Consider the following 24,488-nt stretch of genomic DNA (forward strand, 5'->3'; position numbering starts at 1 on the left):
CGTCCATCGAGTCAGTGATGCCATCCAGCCATCTCATCCTCTGTTGTCCTCTTCTCCTCCTGCCCCCAGTCCCTCCCAGCATCAGTCTTTTCCAATGAGTCAACTCTTCGCATGAGGTGGCCAAAGTACTGGAGTTTCAGCTTTAGCATCAGTCCTTCCAAAGAAATCCCAGGGCTGATCTCCTTCAGAATGGACTGGTTGGATTTCCTTGCAGTCCAAGGGACTCTCAAGAGTCTTCTCCAACACCACAGTTCAAAAGCATCAATTCTTTAGCGCTCAGCCTTCTTCTCAGTCCAACTCTCACATCCATACATGACCACAGGAAAAACCATAGCCTTGACTAGATGAACCTTTGTTGGCAAAGTAATGTCTCTGCTCTTGAATATGCTATCTATGTTGGTCATAACTTTCCTTCCAAGGAGTAAGCGTCTTTTAATTTCATGGCTGCAGTCACCATCTGCAGTGATTTTGGAGCCCAGAAAAATAAAGTCTGACACTGTTTCCACTGTTTCCCCATCTATTTCCCATGAAGTGATGGGACCAGATGCCATGATCTTTGTTTTCTGAATGTTGAGCTTTAAGCCAACTTTTTCACTCTCCACTTTCACTTTCATCAAGAGGGTGAAGTAAATTCTTAACTGATTTCCAGGTTTGTCCTGATGCTTGAATCCATGTTCACTTGAGGAAAAGCAGAGATTCTATAAGAGGCCAGGGGGTGTTATCTCTCAGCCTGCCACCTGACTCAGGAATAAAATGCTCTCAACCAGATAAACCATGTCTCCTGGCGATGATTTTCCATGTTCAGTTTTTGTTAAATCAGCCCACATTCAGTTCAATTCAATTCAGTCACTCAGTTGTGTCCGACTCTTTGCAACCCCATGAACCACAGCACACCAGGCCTCCCTGTCCATCACTAACTTCCAAAGTCCACCCAAACAGATGTCCATTGAGTTGGTGATGCCATCCAACCATCTCATCCTCTGTCGTCCCCTGCTCCTCCTGCCCTCAATCTTTTCCAGCATCAGGGTCTTTTCCAATGAGTCAGCTCTTTGCATCAGGTGGCCAAAGTACTGGAGTTTCAGCTTCAACATCAGTCCTTCCAGTGAACTCCCAGGACTGATCTCCTTTAGGATGGGCTGGTTGGATCTCCTTGCAGTCCCAGGGACTCTCAAGAGTCTTCTGCAACACCACAGTTCAAACCATTAATGCTTTGGCACTCAGCTTTCTTTATAGTCCAACTCTCACATCCATACATAACCACTGGAAAAACCATTGCCTTGACTAGACAGACTTTTTTTTTGACAAAGTAATGTCTCTGCTTTTTAATATGCTGTCTTCTAAGTCACTTCAGTCGTGTCCGACTCTGTGCGACCCCATAGACGATAGCCCACCAGGCTTCCCTGTCCCTGGGATTCTCCAGGCAAGAACACTGGAGTGGGTTGCCATTTCTTTCTCCAAATATGCTGTCTAGGTGGGTCATAATTTTCCTTCCAAGGAGTAAGTGTCTTTTAATTTCATGGCTGCAGTCACCATCTGCAGTGATTCTGGAGCCCAGAAAAATAAAATCAGCCACTGTTTCCCCATCTATTTGCCATGAAGTGATGGGACCAGATGCCCTGATCTTAGTATGCTGAATGTGGAGCTTTAAGCCAGCTTTTTCACTTTCCTCTTTCACTTTCATCAATAGGCTCTTTAGTTCTTCACTTTCGGCCATAAGGGTGGTGTCACATGTGTATCTGAAGTTATTGATATTCCTCCTGCAATCTTGATTCCACCTTGATTCCGTACATAGGCGTGGCTGAGAGGAGCCACCCCATGTCCAAGGGGAGGCAAAAAGACTACAGCACCCGGTATTCCCAAGCAGTCTTATATCCAAGTACTAACCAGGCCCGAACCTGCTTAGCTTCTGAGATCAGATGACATCGGGCCTGTTCAGGGTTGTATGGTTGTAGATAGAGGCGGCTGCCACCAGGCACCCTGAAAGCCTTGTGATGCATCTCCATTTCGCTCTGACCTGCCTGCTGGTGAGGAGAGCCAGGCGCACTTCTCCCCTGACCGCAATTTGTACATGCACCACAGGACCTGCCACCAGACTCCAGCCAGCCAGGGCCGGCAGCCCGGCGGCTGGCCGAAGCCACCTTGCCCCTGCACACTGCCACCCCTGGCAGGCACCTGGGCCTGGAAGGCTTCTGGGACCCACAGCAGGTGGCCGGGCATGCGTGCTGGGGCTGGGGGGTTGGATGAGGGGCGCGGAGGTCTCCTCGCTCTCCCAGCCTGGGCCCCTCCAGGCCCGTCCATGCTAGGTGGCTCCAACACCCCCATCCCATTCGCTGCTCAGGGCCCCGTGGTCCCAGAGGTGTCTTGCTTGGCAGCCTGCAGCTCCCTGCGGCCCGTGGTCCTATGAGCCTCCTGTGGGCAGAGACGCAGCCCAGCCAGGCCAGGAGTGCCCATCCTGCCCGGCACCTGCCCAGTGCCCAAATGCTCCAGGAGCCACCAGCATGGTCGACCAGAGAGCGTCATCTCCGCCCCTTCACCCTACCGAGGTCCCCCTTACCCCGAGCCCCCTCCAAGCACAGGGCCTTCCTGAGAGAGCAGACGAACGACATGCAGGCACACAGACAGTCACTCACACACACCCACCCAAGTGAGACAGCCAGCCGGTGCAAGTTCGTCAGCCAGAGCCAGAATCATAGCACCTGTGAGAAGCCAGGGCCAGAGGAAGGGACGGGAGGCCCGGTTTCAGGAGACACAGAGCCAGAAAGAGATGAAGGTTCAGAGACAGACTCAAAGATGGAGAGAGAGAGACAGACACTCGTGCGCACACACAAACATGCACACATACACACACACACACACAGGGAGGCATAGACAGAGAGAGGGAGACAGAGCCACTGACTGAAGGGAAATGGGAGACAGACACAGGAGAGAGGATGGCATCCAATCCAAGACAGACACGCTGGTACAGAATGTGACATACCTCAGAGAGAAGCCATGCGGATGAAGCAACTTCCCCAAGGGAGGGGGCATCAGCTTTGGGCCGGGCCCTGGCTGAATGGGGTGCCCTGTGGCTGGCAGTCAACCGTGGAGTTCCCAAGACCTCTTGTCAGCTGAGGTCTCAAAGGTCCCCTTCAGCTTGGCTACCTAAGGCAAAACCCAGCCCATGCCCACAGGCCAGAGGGTGAGTGTGTGAGAGTGTGTGTGTGAGTGTGTCCGAGGGTGAGGGTGTGGTCAGGCTGACTGGGGACCTGGTGGATATGCAGAATGGAGGAGGAAGGGTGTGGAGGCTGGGAGTTGGGAAGCTTGTGTGGTCCTCTTGCTGTCTCTCTCTCCCTCTTTCTCCGTCTCCCTTGCCTGGGGTTTCCAGCTCGTGACCTGTCTTGGCAGCGGGTGGTGTGTATGTGTGTGTGTTTCTCTGGGTGGGAGTGCGTGCAAGCCAGAGTATGCAGTCCTGTGCGAGGATTGGGCTTGGGTTGGGGGTGGGGCCAGGGGGGTTGCTGGGGGTAGGGTAGCCCCCTGGATTGCCTCAGGCGTGCCAAGGGAGTCCCAGAGGGAGACATGAAGGTCATCTGGTTTCCTGTAAGCCAAATGCAGAGTGGCTTGCGGGCCACATGGTGGGAGGAGTTGGGGCCCCAGCCACCCACCTGGGGAGGGGCTGCAGCTGCGGGGACCCAAGAGTTGGGATGCCGGTGCCTGCAAGGGCCACCTGCTGGAAGGCAGGCGAAGGCTCTGAGCACAGTGGGGTGCGAAGGGTCAGGGGCAGGTGGGGCTTTCAGCGCCAGCTGCACCAGGGGGCCAGGGGCTAAAGGAGAGGGGAGGCAAAAAGCCTACAGCACCCGGTATTCCAAGGCAGTCTCCCATCCAAGTACTAACCAGTACCAACCCTGCTTCATTTCCGAGATCAGGTGAGATTGGGCGCATTAAGGGTGGTATGGCCGAAGACGGAGGCGGCTGCCGCTCTAAGACCCCTGCACTGTGCCTTCCTTTTGCTCCAACTTGCCTGCCGACTGGGCCAGCCGGCCGCACCTCTCGTGTGGTTGTGTGCTGTACTTGAGCCGCATAACCCGCGACTGGAATCTGGCCAGCCAGGGTCTGCAGCCCGGCAGTCAGTTGATGCTGCCCCACCCCACAACACCACCACCCTCAGACAGCAGCTGCCTGGCCCAGCCCGTGGGCCCGGAGGGCTTCCAGGACCCCAAGTGGGTGGCTGGGTGTGCGTGCCTGCAGAGGCTGGGGCATGGGGTTAGGGGCACGGAGGTCTCAGCCGTCTCGCACACTGGGCCTCTCCAAGCCCATCCCCAAAAGGCGGCTCTGCCACCCCCATCCCATTAGCTGCTCAGGGCTACAAGGCCCCAGAGGTGTCTGGCCTGGCGGCCCGCAGCTGCCTGTGGCCCATGGTCCTCCTAGCCTTCTCCTGGCCTAGGCACAGCCCAGCCGGGGCCTGGAGAGCCCATCCTGCCTGGCGCCTGCCCAGTGAGAAAACAAACGGTGAGCCACCAGTGTGGTCAACCGGAGAGCATCAGCCCCGCCCCTTTGCCCTACCGTAGCCCTCCTTGCCCCACGCCGCCTGCCAAGCACAGGACCTTCCTGAGAGAGCAGATGAGCGACAGGCAAGCACATGGACAGACCCACAGACATTAGCACACACCCAGGCCAAGTGAGACAGCTGGCCAGCACAAGTTCGTCAGCAAGAGCTAGAGTCATAGCACCTGTGAGAGGCCTGGGCCAGAGGAAGGGATGGGAGGCCCTGTGTCAAGAGACACAGGGCCAGAAAAAGATGAAGGTTCAGAGACAGACTCAAAGATGGCCAGTGGGAGACAGACACTTGTGCACACACACACATGCACACAGACCCACACACACACAGGGAGGCATAGATAGAGAGAGGGAGACACAGAGCCACTGACAGACGGAAAACGTGAGACAGACACGGGACAGAGGATGGCATCTGATCCGAGACAGACACACTGACCACCATGACACACCTCAGAGAGAGGCCATGAGGAAGTAGCAGCTTCCTCAAGGAAGGAAGTGTCAGCCTTGGGCCGAGCCCTGGCTGGATGCACTGCCCTGGGCCTGGCAGTCACCCATAGAGTCCCCAAGACTTCTTCACAGCCAAGGTCTCAAAAGTCCCCTTCAGCTTGGCTACCTTAGGTAAGACCCAGACCCCGTCCCCAGGCCAGAGGGTGAGTGAGTGAGAGTGTGTGTGTGAGTGTGTTGGTGGGCGTGGGTGGATACCCAGAATGGGGGCGGGGGTGTGGGGGTTGGGGGATGGGAAGCCTGTGTGGTCCTCTTGATGCCTCTCTCTCTTTCTTTCTCCATCTCTGATACTTGGGGTTTCTGGCTCTTGACCCATCTCGGAGGCAGGGTGTGTTTGTGTGTATTTGTGTCTGTGTGTCTCTGCGGGTGTGTGACTGTGCGCGCACCCACAAGCATGCACGGTCTTGTGTGAGGATGGGGCTGGGGTTGAGGGTGTGGCTGGTGATGGGGCAGCCTCTGGGATTGCCTGAGGCTTGCCAAGGGAGCCTCAGACAGAGACTGGATGGTCATCTGGGTTCCTGGGAGATGAGTGTGGAGGGGCTCGCAGGCCGCGCAGGGGCAACTCAGGTGTGCCGTGGGTGTCAGAGCCCTTGCCACCTACCCAGGGAGGCCTCAGGGACCCAAAAGTAGGGGCGCCGGTGCCTTCCAGGCCCAATGGCTGGCTGGATGGCTGGCTGGCTGCCCGTCTGGCCAATCTAAAGGCAGGCTATAGCTTTGAGCATGGTGGGGTGCTAGGGGTCAGAGGCAGGTGGGATTTACTGTGCCAAATGTGCCTGGGGCCAGGGGCAAAAGGAGAGGGGAAGCAAAAAGACAACAGCACCTGGTATTCCCAAGAAGTCTCACGTCCAAGTGTTAACCAGGCCCGACCCTGCTTAGCTTCTGAGATCAGATGAGATTGGGCCTGTTCAGGGCGGTATGGTTGTAGGGGGAGGCAGCTGCTGCCAGGCGCCCTAAAATTCCTGTGGTATGTCTCCATTTTGCTCTGACCTGCCTGCTGGTCAGGAGAGCCGGGTGCACTTCTCCCCTGACTGTGCACTCTACATGCGCTGCAGGACCCGCCACCAGACTCCGGCACCAGGCCCGGGTGCCCAGCGGCCAGCCAAAGCTGCCCTGCCCCCGCATACCACCAACCCTGTCCAGCACTGGGGCCCAGAAGGCTTCTGAGACCCAGGGCAGGCAGCCAGGCGTGCGTGAGGGAGGTCGGGGTTTGGGTGAGGGGCCCAGAGTTCTCCACGCTCTCCCAGCCTGGGCTTCTCCAGGCCCGCCCCTGCTAGGCGGCTCCACCCCCCACCCATGCCTTCTCTTCTCAGGGCCACTGTGGCCCCGGAGGTGTCTCTCTTGGCCACCCACAACTGCTTGTGGCCAGTGGTCCTCTGAACCTCCTGTGGGCAGAGGTGCAGCCCAGCCGGGGTCTGGAGCATCCATCCTGCCCAGCATCTGCCCAGTGCCCAACACATGGGGAGCCACCAGCATGGTCGACTGGTGAGTGTCAGCCCCGCCCCATTGCCCTACCGAGGCCCACCTTGCCCCACGCTGCCTTCCAAGTGCATGGCCTTCCTGAGAGAGCAGATGAGCAACATGCAGGCACATGGACAGTCACTAGCACACACCCATGCCAAATGAGACAGCCAGCCAGCGCAAGTTCATCAGCCAGAGTCAGAATCAGCACCAGTGAGAGTCCAGGGCCAGAGGAAGGGAAGGGAGGCCCGGTTTCAAGAGACACAGAGCCTGAAATACATGAAGGGTCAGAGACAGACTTGAAGATGGTGAGAGGGAGACAGACACTCATGTGCATACACACACACACACACACAGGGAGGCATAGACAGAGAGGGAGACACGACCCATGGAGTTCTACTCCAGTTTCAACGTGAGACTGGCCTCCTCTTGAGGTGTGATGGGAATGTCGGGATTCCTTTGCCAATGAAGCAGGGGAATGGACACTCATCTCGAGATGAGGAGGGGAAAGCGGGGCTCTTCTTGAGTTGTGGCAGGAAACTCAGTGTTCCTCTCCAGTGCAGACGGGTATGTCGGAGAACTTCTTGAGTTGCATAAAGGGTGTCAAGTACCCTTTCGAGGCTCAAGAGGGAAGGTGGGATTTCTCTCGAGATGCTCTAGCAGACAAGGGACTCATTAAGCCCTCAAGGGCATGTTGAGGGGAGCATCTCCTGGTTTTTCTCGAGTTGTGGCAGGAAACTCGGGGTTCCTTTCAAGTTCTGAAGGGGACCTTAGGGACCCACTCGTGTTGCCTCAGGAAAGTCAAGACTCCATTCGAGTTGCGAGGGGGCTCTTCGGATTCCTCTCCAGTTGGTGCAGGGGCATAGGTCCTCATCTCGAGTTGAGGCAGGAACCTTAGGATTCCTCCCCAGTTTGGACATGGATCTTAGGTTCCTATGGAGTTTCAACAGGGGAGTCAGGCCTTGTCTCATGTTGAGACATGGAACTCCGTTTCTCTCTCGAGGTGGAAAAGGGGTGTCAGGCCTCCTGTCGAGTTGAGGTAGGGATCTGGGGCTATTTCTAGAGGCGCCACAGGGCTCTCAGTCCTCCCTTCATGTTGTGAGTTGATACTCGGGGTTACATTCAAGTCATTGCAGGGGAATCAGGCCTTATGTCGAGTGGATGGGGACATCAGGGTCTTTTCAAATTGTGGCACGACCCCTGGAGTTCCTCTCAAGTTTCAAGGTGAGACTGGCCTCCTCTTGAGGTGTGATGGGAATGTTGGGATTCCTTTGCAGATGAAGCAGGGGAATGGACCCTCATCTTGAGAAGAGGAGGGGGAAACGGGACTCTTCTTGAGCTGTGGTGGGAAAATCAGCATTCCTCTGAAGTGCAGACAGCTATGTCACAGAACTTCTTGAGTTGTGTACAGGGTGTCAAGTACCCTTTTGAGGCTCAAGAGGCAAGGTGGGATTTCTCTCGAGATGCTGTAGTGGGCAAGGGCCTCATCTCGCACTGAGGGGAGAATCTCTCGGTTTTTCTCAAGGTGCGGCAGGAAACTCGGGGTTCCCCTCAAGTTGCGATGGGGACCTCAGGGACCCGCTCGTGTTGCCTCAGGAAAGTCAAGTCTCCATTCGAGTTGCGAAGGGCCTCTCAGGATTCCTGTTCAGTCGGTACAGGGGCATAGGGCCTCATCTTGAGTTGAGGCTGGAACCTCAGGGTCGCTCTCTAGTTTGGACATGGCTCTCGGGGTTCCTATGGAGTTTCAACAGGGGAGTCAGGCCTTGTCTCGTGTTGAGACATGGAAGTCTGCTTTCCTCTCGAGGTGTAAAAGTGGTGTCGGGATTCCTGTCTAGTAGTCATAGGGATCTGGGACTTTTTCTCCCAGTGCCACAGGGCTGTCACACCTCCCTTTGTGTTTTGAGGCGATCCTCAGGGTTCCAGTGGAGTCAGTGCAGGGGAACCAGGCTTATCTGGGGTGGATGGGGAAATTGGGGTCTTTTTGAATTGAGGCACGACTCCAAGGGATATGCTCGAGTTTCAAGGTGAGACTAGCCTACCCTTGAGGTACAACGTGAAGGTCGGGATTCCTTTCCTGACGACACAGGGGAATCGGCACTCATCTCGAGTTCAGGAAGGGGAAAATGGGGCTTTTCTTGAGTTGGGGCATGAAACTTGGTGTTCCTCTCAAGTGGGGCCGTTATCTCGGGGACCATCCTGAGTTGCATAACGGGTGTTGAGTACCCTTTGGTGTTTCAAGAAGGAACGTGGGATTTCTCTCGAGACACTGCTCTGGAAAAGGGCCTCATCTCGCGTTGAGGGGAGAATCATGTGGTTTTTCTCGAGTTGCGGCAGGAAGCTTGGGGTTCCTCTTGAGTTGTGATGGGGACCTCAGGGACCCGCTTGTGTTGCCTCGGAGAAGTCAGGTCTCTTTTCGAGTTGCGAGGGGCTTGTCGGGATTCCTCTTGAGTGGCTGCCGGCGAATAGGGCCATGTTTAGAGGTCAGTCAGTAAACTGAATATTCCTCTCCAGTGGCGACAGGGATCTCGGGCTTCCTGTCAAGGTTCAACTAAGGAGTCAGGCCTCGTCTGGTGTTGAGGCATGGAACTCTGCTTTCCTCTGGAGCTGTAAAAGGGGTGTCAGGCCTCCTGTCGAGTTTAGGCGGGGAATTTGGGCTTTTTCAAGATGATCAGCAGGTGTGTCAGGGGACACCATCATGTTGTGAGGGGATACTCGGTGTTCCATTGGAGCCGGTGCAGGGGAATCAGGAATTATTTCGAGCTGAGGGGGAACTCGGTGTCCTTTTTCCTTGCAGCAGGATCCTTGGGCTTCCACTCGAGATTCAAGAGGTCAGACACGCCTCCTCTTGTGGTGCCAGGGGAAGTTGGGATTCCTCTAGAGTTGAAGCAGGAAATGGGCCCTCATGTCCACATGAGGTGGGAAACCCGGGGCTCTTCTTGAGTTGTGGCGGGAAACTCGGGTTTCATCTCGAGTTGTGACGGGGACCTCTGGGCCCCCTTGAGTTGCATGAAGGGAGTCAAGCCTCCTCTCAAGTTCTGAGAGGGAACTCGGGATTGCTCTCTAGGCGCTGCAGAAAAAAAGGTCCTCATCTCACGTTAATCGGGGAATCTGGTGCTTTTGCTCGAGTTGCGGCAGGAGGCTTGGGATTCCTCTCCAGTTGCTACAGGGTACTCAGGGAGCCTCTCGTGATGCCTCAGGGAAGTCAGGTCTCTATTCGAGTTGTGAGGGGGAGCGCGGGATTGCTCTGGAGTCACGGCAGGGGAATCAGGCCTCAATTCGCATGGAAGGAGGGATCTCAAAGTGTTTCTCAAGTTGTGGCAGGAAGTGTGGGTTTCCTCGAGTTGCGAAGGGGACCTGTGGGAGCCTCTCATGTTGTCTCTGGGAAATCAGGAATCCTTTCGAGTTGTGAGGGGCCTCTCGGGATTCCTCTCGAATTGGTGCAGGGGACTAGGGCCTCATCTTGAGTAGAGGCGGGAAACTCAGGGTTCCTCTCCAGTTCTGACATGGATATCGGGGTTCCTATGGAGATTCCACTGGGGAATCCAACGTTGTCTCATGTTGAGGCATGGAACTCTGCTTCCCTCTTGAGGTGTAAAAGGGGTGTAAGGCCTCCTGTCGAGTTGAGGTAGGGATCTGGGGCTATTTCTAGAGCTACTATGGGACTCTCAGTCCTCCCTTCATGTTATGAGTTGATACTCGGGGTTGCATTCGAGTCGTTGCAGGGGAATAAGGCCTTATGTCGAGTGGATGGGGACATCGGCGTTTTTTCAAATTGTGGAACGACCCCTGGAGTTCTTCTGGAGTTTCAGGGTGAGACTGGCCTCCTGGTGAGATGTGACGGGAACGTCGGGATTCCTTTGCAGATGAAGTCAGGCCTTGTCTTGAGTTGGAGCAAAGAACTCTGCTCACCTATCGAGTTGCGACGGGTATCTCTTGGAGCCCTTTGAGTGGCCTAAAGGGAGTCAAGCCTCCTGTGGAGTTTTGAGAGGGAACTCGGGATTGCTTTCTAGGCCCTGCAGGAAAAGAATGGCCTCAACTCGCGATAACGGGGGATTCTTGTGATTTTTCTCGAGTTGTGGCGGGAAGTTTGGGATTTCTCTTGAGTTACGACGGGGAACTCAGGGAGCCTCTCGTGTTGCCCCAGGAAAGTCCAGTCTCCATTCGAGTTGCGAGGGGGAGCGGGGAATTGATCTTGATTCATGGCAGGGGAATCGGGCCTCAATTTGCGTTGAAAGGGGAATCTTGAGGTCTTTCTCGAGTTGCAGCAGGAAACTTTGTGTTCCCGTGATTTGCGACGGTGACCTCAGGGAGCTCCTCATCTGTCCTATGGGAAGTCGGGAATCCCTTTGAGTTGTGAGGGCCCCCTCGGGATTCCTCTGGGGTTGGTGCAATGGAAGAGGGCCTTATCTCGAGATGAAGCTGGAACCTCAGGGTTCTTCTGTTCTGACGTGGATCTCAGGGAGTGTATGCAGTTTCAGACAGGGAGTCAGGTCTCAGCTTGTGTAGAGGCATGGAACTCTGCTTTCCTCTCAAGTTGTAAAAGAGGTTTCAGGCCTCCAGTCGAGTTGAATTGGGGACCTGGGGCTTTTCTCGAATTTGCAACTGGGGTATCAGTCCTCCCTTCGTGTTGTGAGTTGACTCTTGGGGTTCCATTTGAATCGGTGCCAAGGAATCAGGCCTTGTCTCGAGTGAATGGGGGAAATCCGTGTCTTTCGAATTGTGGCAAGACCCCCGGGTTCCTCTCCAGTTTCAAGTTGGGACTGGTCTCCTCTTGAGATGAGACGGGGATGCCGGCATTCCTTTCCAGATGAAGCAAGGGAATCGACCCTCATCTCGAGTTGAGGAGGGGAAAACAGGGCTCTTCTTGAGTTTGGCAGGAAAGTCAGAGTTCCTCTTGAGTGGGGACATGTATCCTAGGAATCTTCTGGGGTTTCATAAAGGGTGTCAAGTACCCTTTCAAGTTCCAAGAGGGAACATGGGATTTCTTGGGAAACGCTGCAGCATAAAAGGGCCTCGTCTCGCGTGGAGTGGAGAATTTCGTGTTTTTTGTTGAGTTGTGTTGGGAAGCTTAGGGTTCCTGTCGAGTTGCGTGGGGACCTGAGGGACCCACTCGTGTTTCCTCAGGGAAGTCAGATCTCCTTTAGAGTTGTGAGGGGCACCTCGGGATTCATCTCGTGTCACTGCAGGGATGAATAGGGCCTCATCTCAAGTTCCGGAGGGAACCTCAGGGTTCCTCTCCATTTCTGACATCAATCTCGGGGTTTCTGTGCAGTCTGAACAGGGGAGGCAGGCCTTGTCTTGTGTTGAGGCATGGAACTCGGCTTGCCTCTCTAGTTGTGAATGGGGTGTGAGGCCTCTTGTCGAGTTGTATTTGGAACCTGTGGCTTCTTCTGGAGGATGCAACCAGAGTGTAAGTGCCCCTTCGTGTTGTAACTTGATCCTCGGGATTCCATTTGAATCATTGCAGGGGCATCAGGCCTTATCTCGAGTGATGCGGAAATTGGTGTCTTTGGTGTTGTGGCATGAGCCACGAGGTTTCCTCTGGAGTTTAAATATGAGAACGGCCTCCTCTTGAGGTGCAACAGGAACGTCAGGATTCTTTTACCAATGAAGCAGGGGAATCGACCCTCATGTCGAGTGGAGGAAGGGGAAAACGGGGCTCTTCTTGAGTTGTGGGGTAAACATCCGTGTTCCTCTCAGGTGGGGATGGGTATCCCAGGGATCTTCCGGAGTTGCATAAAGGGTGTCCAGTACCCTTTAGCGTTTCAAGAGGCAACGTGGGATTCCTCTTGAGAAACTGCTCTGGAAAAGGGCCTCATCTTGCGTTGAGGGGAGAATCTTGTGGATTTTCTCGAGTTGTGGAGGGAAGCTTGGGGTTCCTCTCAAGTTGTGACGGGGCCCTCAGGGACCCGTTCGTGTTGCCTCAGAGAAGTCAGGTCTCTTTTCGAGTTGCGAACCGCATGCCGAGCTTCCTCTTGATTCACTGCCTTCGAATAGGGCCCTGTGCAGAGTTTAGTCGGTGGACTCAGTGTTCCTCATCAGCGTCTTAGGGATCTCAGGATTCCTATCAAGCTTCAACTAGGGAGTCAGGCATCGTCTGGGGTCGAGGCATGGAATTCTGCTTTCCTCTCGAGTTGTCAAAGGGGTATCAGGCATCCTGTCGAGTTCAGGCGGGAAATTTGGGCTTCCTCAAGAGGATCAGCATGAGAGTCAGGCCTCCCATCGTGTGAGGGGATCCTCGGTGTTCCATTGGAGCAGGTCCAGGGGAATCAGGACTTATCTGGAGCTGAGGGGGAACTCGGTGTCCTTTTTCCTTTCAGCAGAATCCGTGGGGTGCCATTCAAGATTCAATAGGTGAGATAGGCCTCCTCTTGTGGTGTGAGGGGAAGTTGGGATTCCTCTTGAGCTGAAGCAGGGAATGGGCCCTCATCTGAAGAGGAGGTGGGAAACACGGGGCACTTCTCGACTTCTGGCGTGAAACTCAGGTTTCATCTCGAGTTGTGACTGGGTCTCTGGGCCCCCTTGAGTTGTATGAAGGGAGTCACGCCTCCTCTCGAGTCTGGAGAGCGAACTCGGGATTGCTCTCTGGGCGCTGTCAGAGAAAACGGCCTCGTCTCACGTTGACGGGGGAATCTCCTGGCTTTTCTCGAGTTGCAGCGGGAGGCTTGGGATTCCTCTCCAGGTAGCACGGGGAACTCAGGGAGCCTCTCGTGTTGCCTCAGGGAAGTCAAGTCTCTATTAGAGTTGCGAGGGGGAACGCGGGATTGCTCTGGAGTCACGACAGGGAAATGAGATCTCAATTCGCATGGAAGGGGGAATCTCAAGGTGTTTCTCGAGGTGCAGCAGGAAGTTTGGGTTCCCTCGAGTTGCCACGGAGACCTGAGGAAGCCTCTAATCTTGTTTCTGGAAAGTCAGGACTCCTTTGGAGTTTTGAGGGGCCTCTCGGGATTCCACTCGAGTTGGTGCAGGGGACTAGAGTCTCATGTCGAGGTGAGGCCAGAAACTCAGGGTTCCTCTTCAGTTCTGACATGGATCTCAGGGTCCCTATGGAGATTCCACTGGGGAGTCAGACATTGTCTCGTATTGAGGCATGGAACTGCCCTTCCCTCTCGAGGAGTAAAACGGGTGTCAGGCCTCCTGTTGAGCTGAGGTCGGGATCTGGTCCTATTTCTAGAGATACCATGGGGGTCTCAGTCCTTGCTTCATGTTGGGAGTTGATACTAGGGTTTGCATTTGAGTCATTGCAGGGGAATAAGGCCTTATCTTGAGTGGATGGGGAAATTGGGGTCTTTTTGAATTGTGGAATGACCTCTGGAGTTCCTCTGGAGTTTCAGGGTGAGACCGGCCTCCTCTAGAGGTGCGACGGGAATGTCGGGATTCCTTTGCAGATGATGCAGGGGAATGGACCCTCATATCGAGATGAGGAGGGGAAAATGGGGCTCTTCTTGAGTTGTGGCGGGAAACTCGGTTTTCCTTTCGAGTGCAGACAGTTATGTTGGGGAATTTATTAAATTCAATAAGGGTGTCAAGTACCCTTTTGAGGCTCAAGAGGGAAGGTGGGATTTCTCTCGAGATGCTGCAGCAGAAAAGGGCCTCATTTTGCTTTGAGGGGAGAATCTCCTGGTTTTTCTTGAGTTGCAGCAGGAAACTTGGGGTTCCTCTTGGGTTCCGATGGGGACCTCAGGGACCCGCTCGTCTTGTCTCTGAAAAGTCAAGCCTCATTCGAGTTGCGAGGGGCTTCTCGGGTTTCCTCTTCAGTCGGTGCAAGGGCATAAGGCCTCCTTGAATTGAGGCTGGAATCTCAGGGCTCCTCTTCAGGTTTGACATGGCTCTTGGGGTTCCTATGGAGTTTCAACAGGGGAGTCAGGCCTCGTCTCGTGTGGAGACATGGAACTCCACTTTCCTCTCAAGGTGTAAAATGGATGTCAGGCTTCCTTTCGAGTTGAAATAGGGATCTGGGGCTTTTGCTTGAGGAGCCACAGGGCTGTCACACATCCCTTCATGTTTAGAGTAGATCCTCGGGGTCAGTGAGGCAATCGAGTCAGTGAGGCAATCAGGCTTATCTGGAGTGGATGGAGGTAGTGGGTCTTTCCAAATGGAGGCATGACTCCCACGGAGGCACTTGAGTTTCAAGGTGAGCCAGGCCTCCTCTTGAGGTGCAATGGGAACATTGGGATTCCTTTACCGATGAAGCAGGGAATCACTATCTCGAGTGGAGGAGGGGAAAACTGGGCTCTCCTTGAGTTGTGTCGTGAAACACGGTATTCCTCTCCAGTGGGGACGGGTATCTAGGGGATCTTCTTGAGTTGCATAAAGGGTTTCCAGTACCGCTTCGCGTTTCAAGACTCAATGTGGGATTCCTCTTGAGACACTGCTCTGGAAAAGGGCTTCACCTCGCATTGAGGGAAGAATATAGTGGTTTTTCTCGAGTTGCGGTGGGAGGCTTCGGGTTCCTCTCGAGTTGAGATGGGGCCCTCAGGGCCCGCTCTTGTTGCCTCAGAGACGTCAGGTCTCTTTTTGTGTTGCGAGGGGCATGTCGGGATTCCTCTCGAGTCGCTGCCTGAGAATAGGGCCCTGTCTAAAGTTCAGTCGGTGGACTCAGTGTTCCTCACCGGCGTCGACAGGGATCTCGGGCTTCCTACTAAGCTGCAACTAGCGAGTCAGGCCTCGTCTGGGGTCGAGGCATGGAACTCTGCTTTCCTCTGGAGTTGTCAAAGGGGTTTCAGGCCTCCAGACGAGTTCAGGCAGGAAATTTGGGCTTGTTCAAGAGAATCAGCAGGGGAGTCAGGCCTCCTATCATGTTGTGAGGGGATCCTCAGTGTTCCATTGGAGATGGTGCAGGGGAATCAGGACTTATCTGGAGCTGAGGGGGAACTCGGTGTCCTTTTTCCTTTCAGCAGAATCCGTGGGGTTCCACTCAAGATTCAATAGGTGAGACAGGCCTCCTCTTGTGGTGCGAGGGGAAGTTGGGAGTTTTCTTGAGCTACAGCAGGGAATGGGCCCTCATCTCCAGAGGAGGTGAGAAACACAGGGCTCTTCTCTACTTGTGGTGGGAAACTCGGGTTTCATCTTGAGTTGTGACAGGGTCTCTGGGCCCCCTTGAGTTGCATGAAGGGAGTCACGCCTCCTCTCGAGTCTGGAGAGTGAACTCGGGATTCCTCTCTGGGAGCTGTAGGAGAAAACAGCCTCATCTCACATTGACGGGGGAATCTCCTGGGTTTTCTCGAGTTGAGGCGGGAGATTTGGGATTCCTCTCCAGGTAGCACGGGGAACTCAGGGAGCCTCTCGTGTTGCCTCAGGGAAGTCAAGTCTCTATTCGAGTTGCGAGGGGGAACGCGGGATTGCTCTGGAGTCACGGCAGGGGAATGAGGTCTCAATTCACATGGAAGGGGGAATCTCAAGGTGTTTCTCAAGGTGCGGCAGGAAGTTTGGGTTCCCTCAAGTTGCCATGGGGACCAGAGGGAGCCTCTAATCTTGTTTCTGGAAAGTCAGGACTCCTTTGGAGTTGTGAGGGGCCTCTCGGGATTCCTTTCGAGACACTGCTCTGGAAAAGGGCATCATCTCGTTTGAGGGGAGAATCACGTGGTATTTTTCAAGTTGCGGCGGGAAGCTTGGGGTTCCTCTCGAGTTGAGACGGGGCCCTCAGGGGCTGCTCTTTTTGCCTCAGAGAAGTCAGGTCTCTTTTTGAGTTGCTAGGGGCAGGTCGGGATTCCTCTCGAGTTGGTGCAGGGGCTAGGGCCTCATGTTGAGTTGAGGCGGGAAACTCAGGGTTCCTCTCCAGTTCTGACATGGATTTCGGGGTTACTATGGAGATTCCACTGGGGAGTCAGACGTCGCTCATACTGAGGCATGGAACTGCGCTTCCCTCTCGAGGTGTAAAAGGGGTGTCAGGCCTCCTGTCAAGCTGAGGTCCGGATCTGGTCCTATTTCTATAGGTGCCAAGGGGCTCTCAATCCTTCCTTTGTGATGTCAGTTGATACTCGGAGTTGCATTCCAGTTGTTGCAAGGGAATCAGGCCTTATCTTGAGCAGATGGGGACATCAGGGTATTTTCAACTTGTGGCACGACCTCTCGAGTTCCTCTGGAGTTTCAGGATGAGACAGACCTCCACTTGAGGTGAGACGGAAACGTCGGGATTCTTTTGCAGACAAAGCAGGAAAATGGACACTCATCTTGAGACGAGGAGGGAAAAACGGGGCTCTTCTTGAGTTGTGGCGGGAAACTCGTTGTTCCTCTTGAGTGCAGACGGCTATGTCGGGGAAATTCTTGTGTTGCATAAAGGATGTCAAGTACCCTTTTGAGGCTCAAGAGGGAAGGTGGGATTTCTCTCGAGATGCTGCACAGAAAAGGGCCTCATCTGGCCTTGAGGGGAGAATCTCCTGGTTTTTCTCGAGTTGCGGCAGGAAAGTTGGGCTTCCTCTCAAGTTCCGACAGGGACCTCAGGGACCCGCTTGTCTTCCCTGTGAAAAGTCAAGCCTCCATTAGAGTTGCGAGGGGCTTCTCGTGATTCCTCTTCAGTTGGTGCAGAGGCATAGGGCCTCCTTGAGTTGAGGACGGAACCTCAGGGCTCCTCTCCAGGTCTGACATGGCTCTCGGGGTTTCTATGGAGTTTCAACAGGGGAGTCAGGCCTCATCTCGTGTGGAGACATGGAACTCCGTTTTCCTCTCAAGGCGTAAAATGGGTGTCAGGCTTCCTGTTGAATTGACATAGGGATCTGGGGCTTTTGCTTGAGGTGCCACAGGGCTGTCACATATCCCTTCATGTTTAGAGTAGATCCTTGGGGTTACAATCGAGTCAGTGAGGCATCAGGCTTATCTGGAGTGGATGGCGGCATTGGGGTCTTTCCGAATGGAGGCACGACTCCTGCGGAGGTGCTCGAGTTTCAAGGTGAGCCTGGCCTCCTCTTGTGCGACGAGAACGTTGGGATTCCTTTACCAACGAAGCAGTGGAATCGACCATCTCTAGTGGAGGAAGGGGACAACGGGGCTCTTCTTGAGTTGTGTCGTGAAACACGGTGTTCCTCTCCAGTGGGGACAGGTATTTCGGGATCTTCCTGAGTTGCATAAAGGGTGTCCAGTACCTTTTCGCATTTTAAGAGGCAACGTGGGGTTCCTCTCGAGACACTTCTCTGGAATAGGGCCTCATCTCACATTGAGGGGAAATCTCGTGGCTTTTCTCGAGTTGCAGCAGGAAGCTTGGGGTTCCTGTAGAGTTGAGATGGGGCCCTTAGTGACTGCTCTTGTTGTCTCAGAGAAGTCAGGTTTCTTTTCGAGTTGTGAAGGGCACATCGAGATTCCTATTGAGTCACTGCCTGCGAATAGGGCCCTGTCTAGAGTTCAGTCAGTGGGCTCAGTATTCCGCATCAGCATCGACAGGGATCTTGGGCTTCCTATTAAGCTACAATTAGCGAGTCAGGCCTCGTCTGGGGTCGAGGCACGGAACTCTGCTTTCCTCTTGAGTTTTCAAAGGGGTGTCAGGCCTCCTGTCGAGTTCAGGCGGGGAATTTGGGCTTCTTCAAAAGGATCAGCAGGGTAGTCAAGCCTCCCATCATGTTTTGAGGGGATCCTCGGTGTTCCATTGGAGAAGGTCCAGGGGAATCAGGACTTATCTGGAGCTGAGGGGAAACTCGGTGTGCTTTTTCCTTTCAGCAGAATCCATGGGGTTCCACTCGAGATTCAATAGGTGAGTTAGGCTTCCTCTTGTGATGCAAGGGAAGTGGGATTCCTCTTGAGCTTAAGCTGAAGGGAATGGGCCCTCATCTGAAGAGGAGGTGGGAAACACGGGGCACTTCTTGACTTGTGGCAGGACACTCGGGTTTCATCTCGAGTTGTGACGGGGTCTCTGGGCCCCCTTGAGTTGCATGAAGGGAGTCACGCCTCCTCTCAAGTCTGGAGAGGGAACTCGGGATTGCTCTCTGGCCGCTGTAGGAGAAAATGGCCTCATCTCACGTTGACGGGGGAATCTCCTGGGTTTTCTTGAGTTGCGGCGGGAGGTTTGGGATTCCTCTCCAGGTAGCACGGGGAACTCAGGGAGCCTCTCATGTTGCCTCAGGAAAGTCAAGTCTCTATTTGAGTTTCGAGGTGGAGCGCAGGATTGCTCTGGAGTCACGACAGGGGAATGAGGTCTCAATTTGCATGGAAGAGCGAATCTCAAGGTGTTTCTCGAGGTGCGGCAGGAAGTTTGGGTTCCCTTGAGTTGCCATGGGGACCTGAGGGAGCCTCTCATCTAGTTTGTGAGAAGTTAGAACTCTTTTGGAGTTGAGAGGGGCCTCTCGGGATTCCTCTCGAGTTGGGGCAGGGGCTAGGGCCTCATGTCGAGGTGAGGCGGGAAACTCAGGGTTCCTCTCCAGTTCTGACATCGATGTCGGGGTTCCTATGGAGATTCCACTGGGGAGTCAGATGTCATCTCGTATTGAGGCATGGGACTGCGCTTCCCTCTCGAGGTGTAAAAGGGGTGTCAGGCCTCCTGTCAAGCTGAGGTCTAGATCAGGTTCTATTTGTAGAGGTGCCACGGGGCTCTTAGTCCTCCCTTTGTGACATGAGTTGATACTGGGGGTTGCATTCGAGTTGTTGCAGGGGAATCAGGCCTTATCTTGAATGGATGGAGACATCAGTGTCTTTTCGAATTGTGCCACGACCTCTGGAGTTCCTCTGGAGTTTCAGGGTGAGACCGGCCTCCTCTTGAGGTGTGATGGGAACTTCGGGATCCCTTTGCAGACAAAGCAGGGAAATGGACCCTCATCTTGAGATGAGGAGGGAAAAACGGGGCTCTTCTTGAGTTGATGCGGGAACCTCGATGTTCCTCTCGAGTGCAGAAGGGTATGTCGGGGAAATTCTTCAGTTGCATAAAGGGTGTCAAGTACCCTTTGAGGCTCAAGAGGGAAGGTGGGATTTCTCTCGAGATGCTGTAGCAGAAAAGGGCCTCATCTGGCGTTGAGGGGAGAATCTCCTGGTTTTCTAGAGTTGCGGCAGGAAACTTGGGGTTCCTCTCGAGTTCTGACGGGAATCTCAGGGACCCGCTTGTCTTGCCTGCAAAAAGCCAAGCCTCCATTAGAGTTGTGAGGGGCTTCTCGGGATTCATCTCCAGTCACTGCAGGGGCATAGGGCCTCCTTGAGTTGAGGCCGGAACCTCAGGTCTCCTCTCCAGGTCTGACATGGCTCTCGGGGTTCCTATGGAGTTTCAACAGAGGAGTCAGGCCTCGTCTCGTGTGGAGACATGGAACTCCGCTTTCCTCTCAAGGTGTAAAACGGGTGTAAGGCTTCCTGTCAAGTTGTATAGGGATCTGGGGCTTTTGCTTGAGGTAAACAGGGCTGTCACACCTCCCTTCATTTTTTAGAGTCAATCTTCGGGGTTACAGTCGACTCAGTGAGGCAATCAGGCTTATCTGGAGTGGATGGTGGCATTGGGGTCTTTCTGAATGGAGGCACAACTCCTGCGGAGGCACTTGAGTTTCAAGGTGAGCCCGGCCTCCTCTTGTGCGACGGGAACGTTGGGATTCCTTTACTCATGAAGCAGTAGAATCGACAGTCTTGAGTGGAGGAGGGGGACAACGGGGCTCTTCTTGAGTTGTGTCGTGAAACACGGTGTTCCTCTCCAGTGGGGACGGGTATCTCGGCGATCTTCCTTAGTTGCATAAAGGGTGTCCAGTACCTTTTCGCATTTTAAGAGGCAAATGGGATTCCTCTCGAGACACTTCTCTGGAAAAGGGCCTCATCTTGCACTGAGGGGAAATCTCGTGGTTTTTCGCGAGTTGCGGTGGGATGCTTGGGGTTCCTCTAGAGTTGAGATGGGGCATTCAGTGACCGCTCTTGTTGCCTCAGAGAAGACAGGTCTCTTTTTGAGTTGCGAGGGGCACATCTGGATTCCTCTCAATTCGCTGCCTGCACATAGGGCCCTGTCTAGAGTTCAGCTGGTGGACTCAGGGTTCTTCACTGGCATCGACAGGGATCTTGGGCTTCCTATTAAGCTGCAACTAGCGAGTCAGGCCTCTTCTGGGAATGAGGCATTGAACACTGCTTTCCTCTCGAGTTGTCAAAGGGGTGTCAGGCCTCCTGTCGAGTTCAGGCAGGAAATTTGGGCTTCCTCAAGAGGACCAGCATGGGAGTCAGGCCTCCCATCATGTTGTGAGGGGTTCCTTGGTGTTTCATTGGAGCAGGTCCAGGGGAATCAGGACTTATCTGGAGCTGAGGGGGAACTCCGTGTTCTTTTTCATTGCAGCAGAATCCGTGGGGTTCCACTCGAGATTTAATAGGTGAGACAGGCCTCCTCTTGTAGTGCGAGGGGAAATTGGGATTCCTCTTGAGCTGAAGCAGGGAATGGGCCCTCATCTGAAGAGGAGGTGGGAAACACGGGACTCTTCTTGACTTGTGTTGGGAAACTCGGATTTCATCTCAAGTTGTGTCTGGGTCTCTGGGCCCCCTTGAGTTGCATGAAGGGAGTCACGCCTCCTCTCCAGTCTGGAGAGGGAACTCGGGATTGCTCTCTGGGCGCTATAGGAGAAACACACCTCATCTCGTGTTGACAGGGTAATCTCCTGGGTTTTCTCGAGTTGTGGAGGAAGGTTTGGGATTTCTCTGCAATTACCAAAGGAACTCAGGGAGCCTCTAGTGTTGCCTCAGGGAAGTCAAATCTCTATTTGAGGTGCAAGGGGGAGTGCGGGATTCCTCTGGAGGCACAACAGGTGAATGAGGTCTCAATTTGCATTGAAGTGCGAACCTCAAGGTGTTTCTCGAGGTGTGGCAGGAAGTTTGGGTTCCCTCGAGTTGCCACGGGGACCTGAGGGGGCCTCTCATCTTGTTTCTGAGAAGTCAGGACTCTTTTGGAGTTGTGAGGGGTCTCTCGGGATTCCTTTCGAGTTGGTTCAGGGGCTAGGGTTTCATGTTGATGTGAGGCGGGAAACTCAGGGTTCCTCTCTAGTTCTGACATGGATCTCGGGGTTCCTATGAAGATTCCACTGGGGAGTCAGACGTCATCTCGTATTTAGGCATGGGATTGCGCTTCCCTCTCGAGGTGTAAAAGGGTTGTCAGGCCTCCTGTCGATCTGAGGTCCGGATCTGGTCCTATTTCTAGAGGTGCCACGGGGCTCTCAGTCCTCCCTTCGTGACATGAGTTGACACTCAGTGTTGCATTCGAGTCGTTGCAGGGAAATCAGGCCTTATTTTGAGTGGATGGGGACATCGGGGTCTTTTCAAATTGTGCCATGACCTCTGGAGTTCCTCTAAGGTTTCAGGGTGAGACCGGCCTCCTTTTGAGTTGCGACGGGAATGTCGGGATTCCTTTGCAGACGAAACAGGGAAATGGACCCTCGTCTTGAGATGAGGAGGGAAAAGCGGGGCTCTTCTGAGTTGTGGCGGGAAACTCGTTGTTCCTCTCGAGTGCAGATGGTATGTCGGGGAACTTACTGAGTTGTGTAAAGGATGTCACATACTCTTTCGAGGCTCAAGAGGTAAGGTGGGATTTCTCTCGAGATGCTGCAGTGGAAAAGGGCCTCATTTGGCATTGAGGGGAGAATGTCCTGGTTTTTCTCAAGTTGTGGCAGGATACTTGAAGTTTCTCTCGAGTTCTGACTGGGACCTCAGGGACCCGCTCGTCTTGCCTGCGAAAAGTCAAGCCTCCATTCGAGTAGCGAGTGGCTTCTCTGGATTCCTCTCGAGTCGGTGCAGGGGTATAGGGCCTCCTTGAGTTGAGGCTGGAACTTCAGGGCCCCTCTCCAGGTCTGACATGGCTCTCAGGGTTCCTATGGGGTTTCAACTGGGGAGTCAAGCCTCGTCTTGTGTGGAGACATGGAAGTCTGCTCTCCTCTCAAGGTGTAAAACAGGTGTCAGGCTTCCTGTCGAGTTGACATAGGGATCTGGGGATTTTGCTTGAGGTGCCACAGGGCTGTAGCACCTCCCTTCATGTTTAGAGTAGATCCTCGGGGTTACAGTCGAGTCTGTGAGGCAATCAGGCTTATCTGAAGTGGATGGGGGCATTGGGGTCTTTCCAAATTGGAGGCAGGACTCCCGGAAGGCACTTGAGTTTCAACGTAAGACTGGCCTCCTCTTGACGTGTGACGGGAACGTTCGGATTCCTGTACTAACGAAGCAGGGGAATCACCATCTCGAGTGGAGAAGGGGGAAAACGGGGCTCTTTTTGAGTTGTGTCATGAAACACGGTGTTCCTCTCCAGTGGGGATTGGTATGTCGGGGATCTTTCTGAGTTGCCTAAAGGGTGTCCAGTACCTTTTTGCATTTTAAGAGGCAACGTGGGATTCCTCTCGAGATACTTCTCAGGAAAAGGGCCTCATCTCGAGTTGAGGGGAAATCTTGTGGTTTTTCTCAAGTTGCGGCGGGAAGCTTGGGGTGCCTCTTGAGTTGAGATGGGGCCCTCAGGGGCCGCTCTTGTTGCCTCAGAGAAGTCAGGTCTCTTTTTGAGCTATGAAGGGCACGTCGGGATTTCTCTTGTGTCGCTGACTGTGAATAGGGACCTGTCCAGAGTTCAGTTGGTGGACTCAGTGTTCCACACCAGCATCGACAGGAATCTCGAGCTTCCTATTAAGTTGCAACTAGCGAGTCAGGCCTCGTCTGGGGACGAGGCAGGGAACTCTGCTTTCTTCTCAAGTTGTCAAAGGGTATCAGGCCTCCTGTCGAGTTCAGGCGGGGAATTTGGGCTTCTTCAAGAGGATCAGCAGGGGAGTCAGGCCTCCCATCATGTTGTGAAGGGATCCTTGGTGTTCTATTGGAGTCGGTGCAGGGGATTCAGGACTTATCTGGAGCTGAGGGGGAACTCGGTGTCCTTTTTCTTTGAAGCAGAATCTGTGGGGTTCCACTCGAGGTTCAATAGGTCAGATAGGCTTCCTCATGTCGTGCGAGGGGAAGTTGGGGTTCCTCTTGAGCTGAAGCAGGCAATGGGCCCTCATCTGAAGAGGAGGTGGGAAACACGGGGCACTTCTCGACTTCTGGCGTGAAACTCAGGTTTCATCTCGAGTTGTGACTGGGTCTCTGGGCCCCCTTGAGTTGCATGAAGGGAGTCACGCCTCCTCTCGAGTCTGGAGAGGGAACTCGGGATTGCTATCTGGGCGCTGTCAGAGAAAACGGCCTTGTATCTCATTGACGGGGGAATCTCCTGGCTTTTCTCGAGTTGTGGCGGGAGGCTTGAGATTCCTCTCCATGTACCATGAGGAACTCAGGGAGCCTCTTGTGTTGCCTCAGGGAAGTCAAGTCTCTATTCGAGTTGTGAGGTGGAGTGCAGGATTGCTCTGGAGTCATGACAGGGGAATAAGGTCTCAACTCGCCTGGAAGGGCGAATCTCAAGATGTTTCTTGACGTGTGGCAGGAAGTTTGGGTTCTCTCGAGTTGCCACGGGGACCTGAGGGAGCCTCTCATCTTGTTTCTGAGAAGTCAGAACTCTTTTGGTGTTGTGAGGGGCCTCTCGGGATTCCTCTCGAGTTGGTGCAGGCGCTAAGGCCTCATGTCGAGGTTAGGCAGGAAACCCAGGGTTCCTCTCCAGTTCTGACATGGATCTCAGGGTTCCTATGGAGATTCCACTGGGGAGTCAGACATCATCTCGTATTGAGGCATGGGACTGCACTTCCCTCTCATGGTGTAAAAGGGTTGTCAGGCCTCCTGTCGAGCTGAGGTCCAGATCTGGTCCTATATCTAGTGGTGCCACGGGGCTCTCAGTCCTCCCTTTTGACATGAGTTGATACTCTGGGTTGAACTCGAGTCGTTGCAGGGAAATCAGGTCTTATCTTTAGTGGATGGGGACATTGGGGTCTTTTCGAATTGTGCCACGACCTCTGGAGTTCCTCTGGAGTTTAAGGGTGAGACCGGCCTCCTCTTGAGTTGTGACGGGAATGTTGGGACTCCTTTGCAGACGAAGCAGGGAAATGGGCCCTCATCTTGAGATGAGGAGGGAAAAACGAGGTTCTTCTTGAGTAGTGGCGGGAAACTCATTGTTCCTCTTGAGTGCAGACGGTATGTCGGGGAACTTCTTGAATTGCATAAAGGGAGTC

General features: G+C 54.0%; 1 pseudogene; it reads right to left on the bottom strand.

Moving 5' to 3' along the window:
* Positions 1 to 3,821: 3,821 nt before the first annotated feature.
* Positions 3,822 to 3,940, bottom strand: LOC133244067 (5S ribosomal RNA; annotated as a pseudogene).
* Between the last annotated feature and the right edge of the window lie 20,548 nt (positions 3,941 to 24,488).

Source organism: Bos javanicus, unplaced genomic scaffold (genome assembly GCF_032452875.1).
Source record: "Bos javanicus breed banteng unplaced genomic scaffold, ARS-OSU_banteng_1.0 tig00001568_1, whole genome shotgun sequence".
Lineage (NCBI taxonomy): Eukaryota > Metazoa > Chordata > Mammalia > Artiodactyla > Bovidae > Bos > Bos javanicus.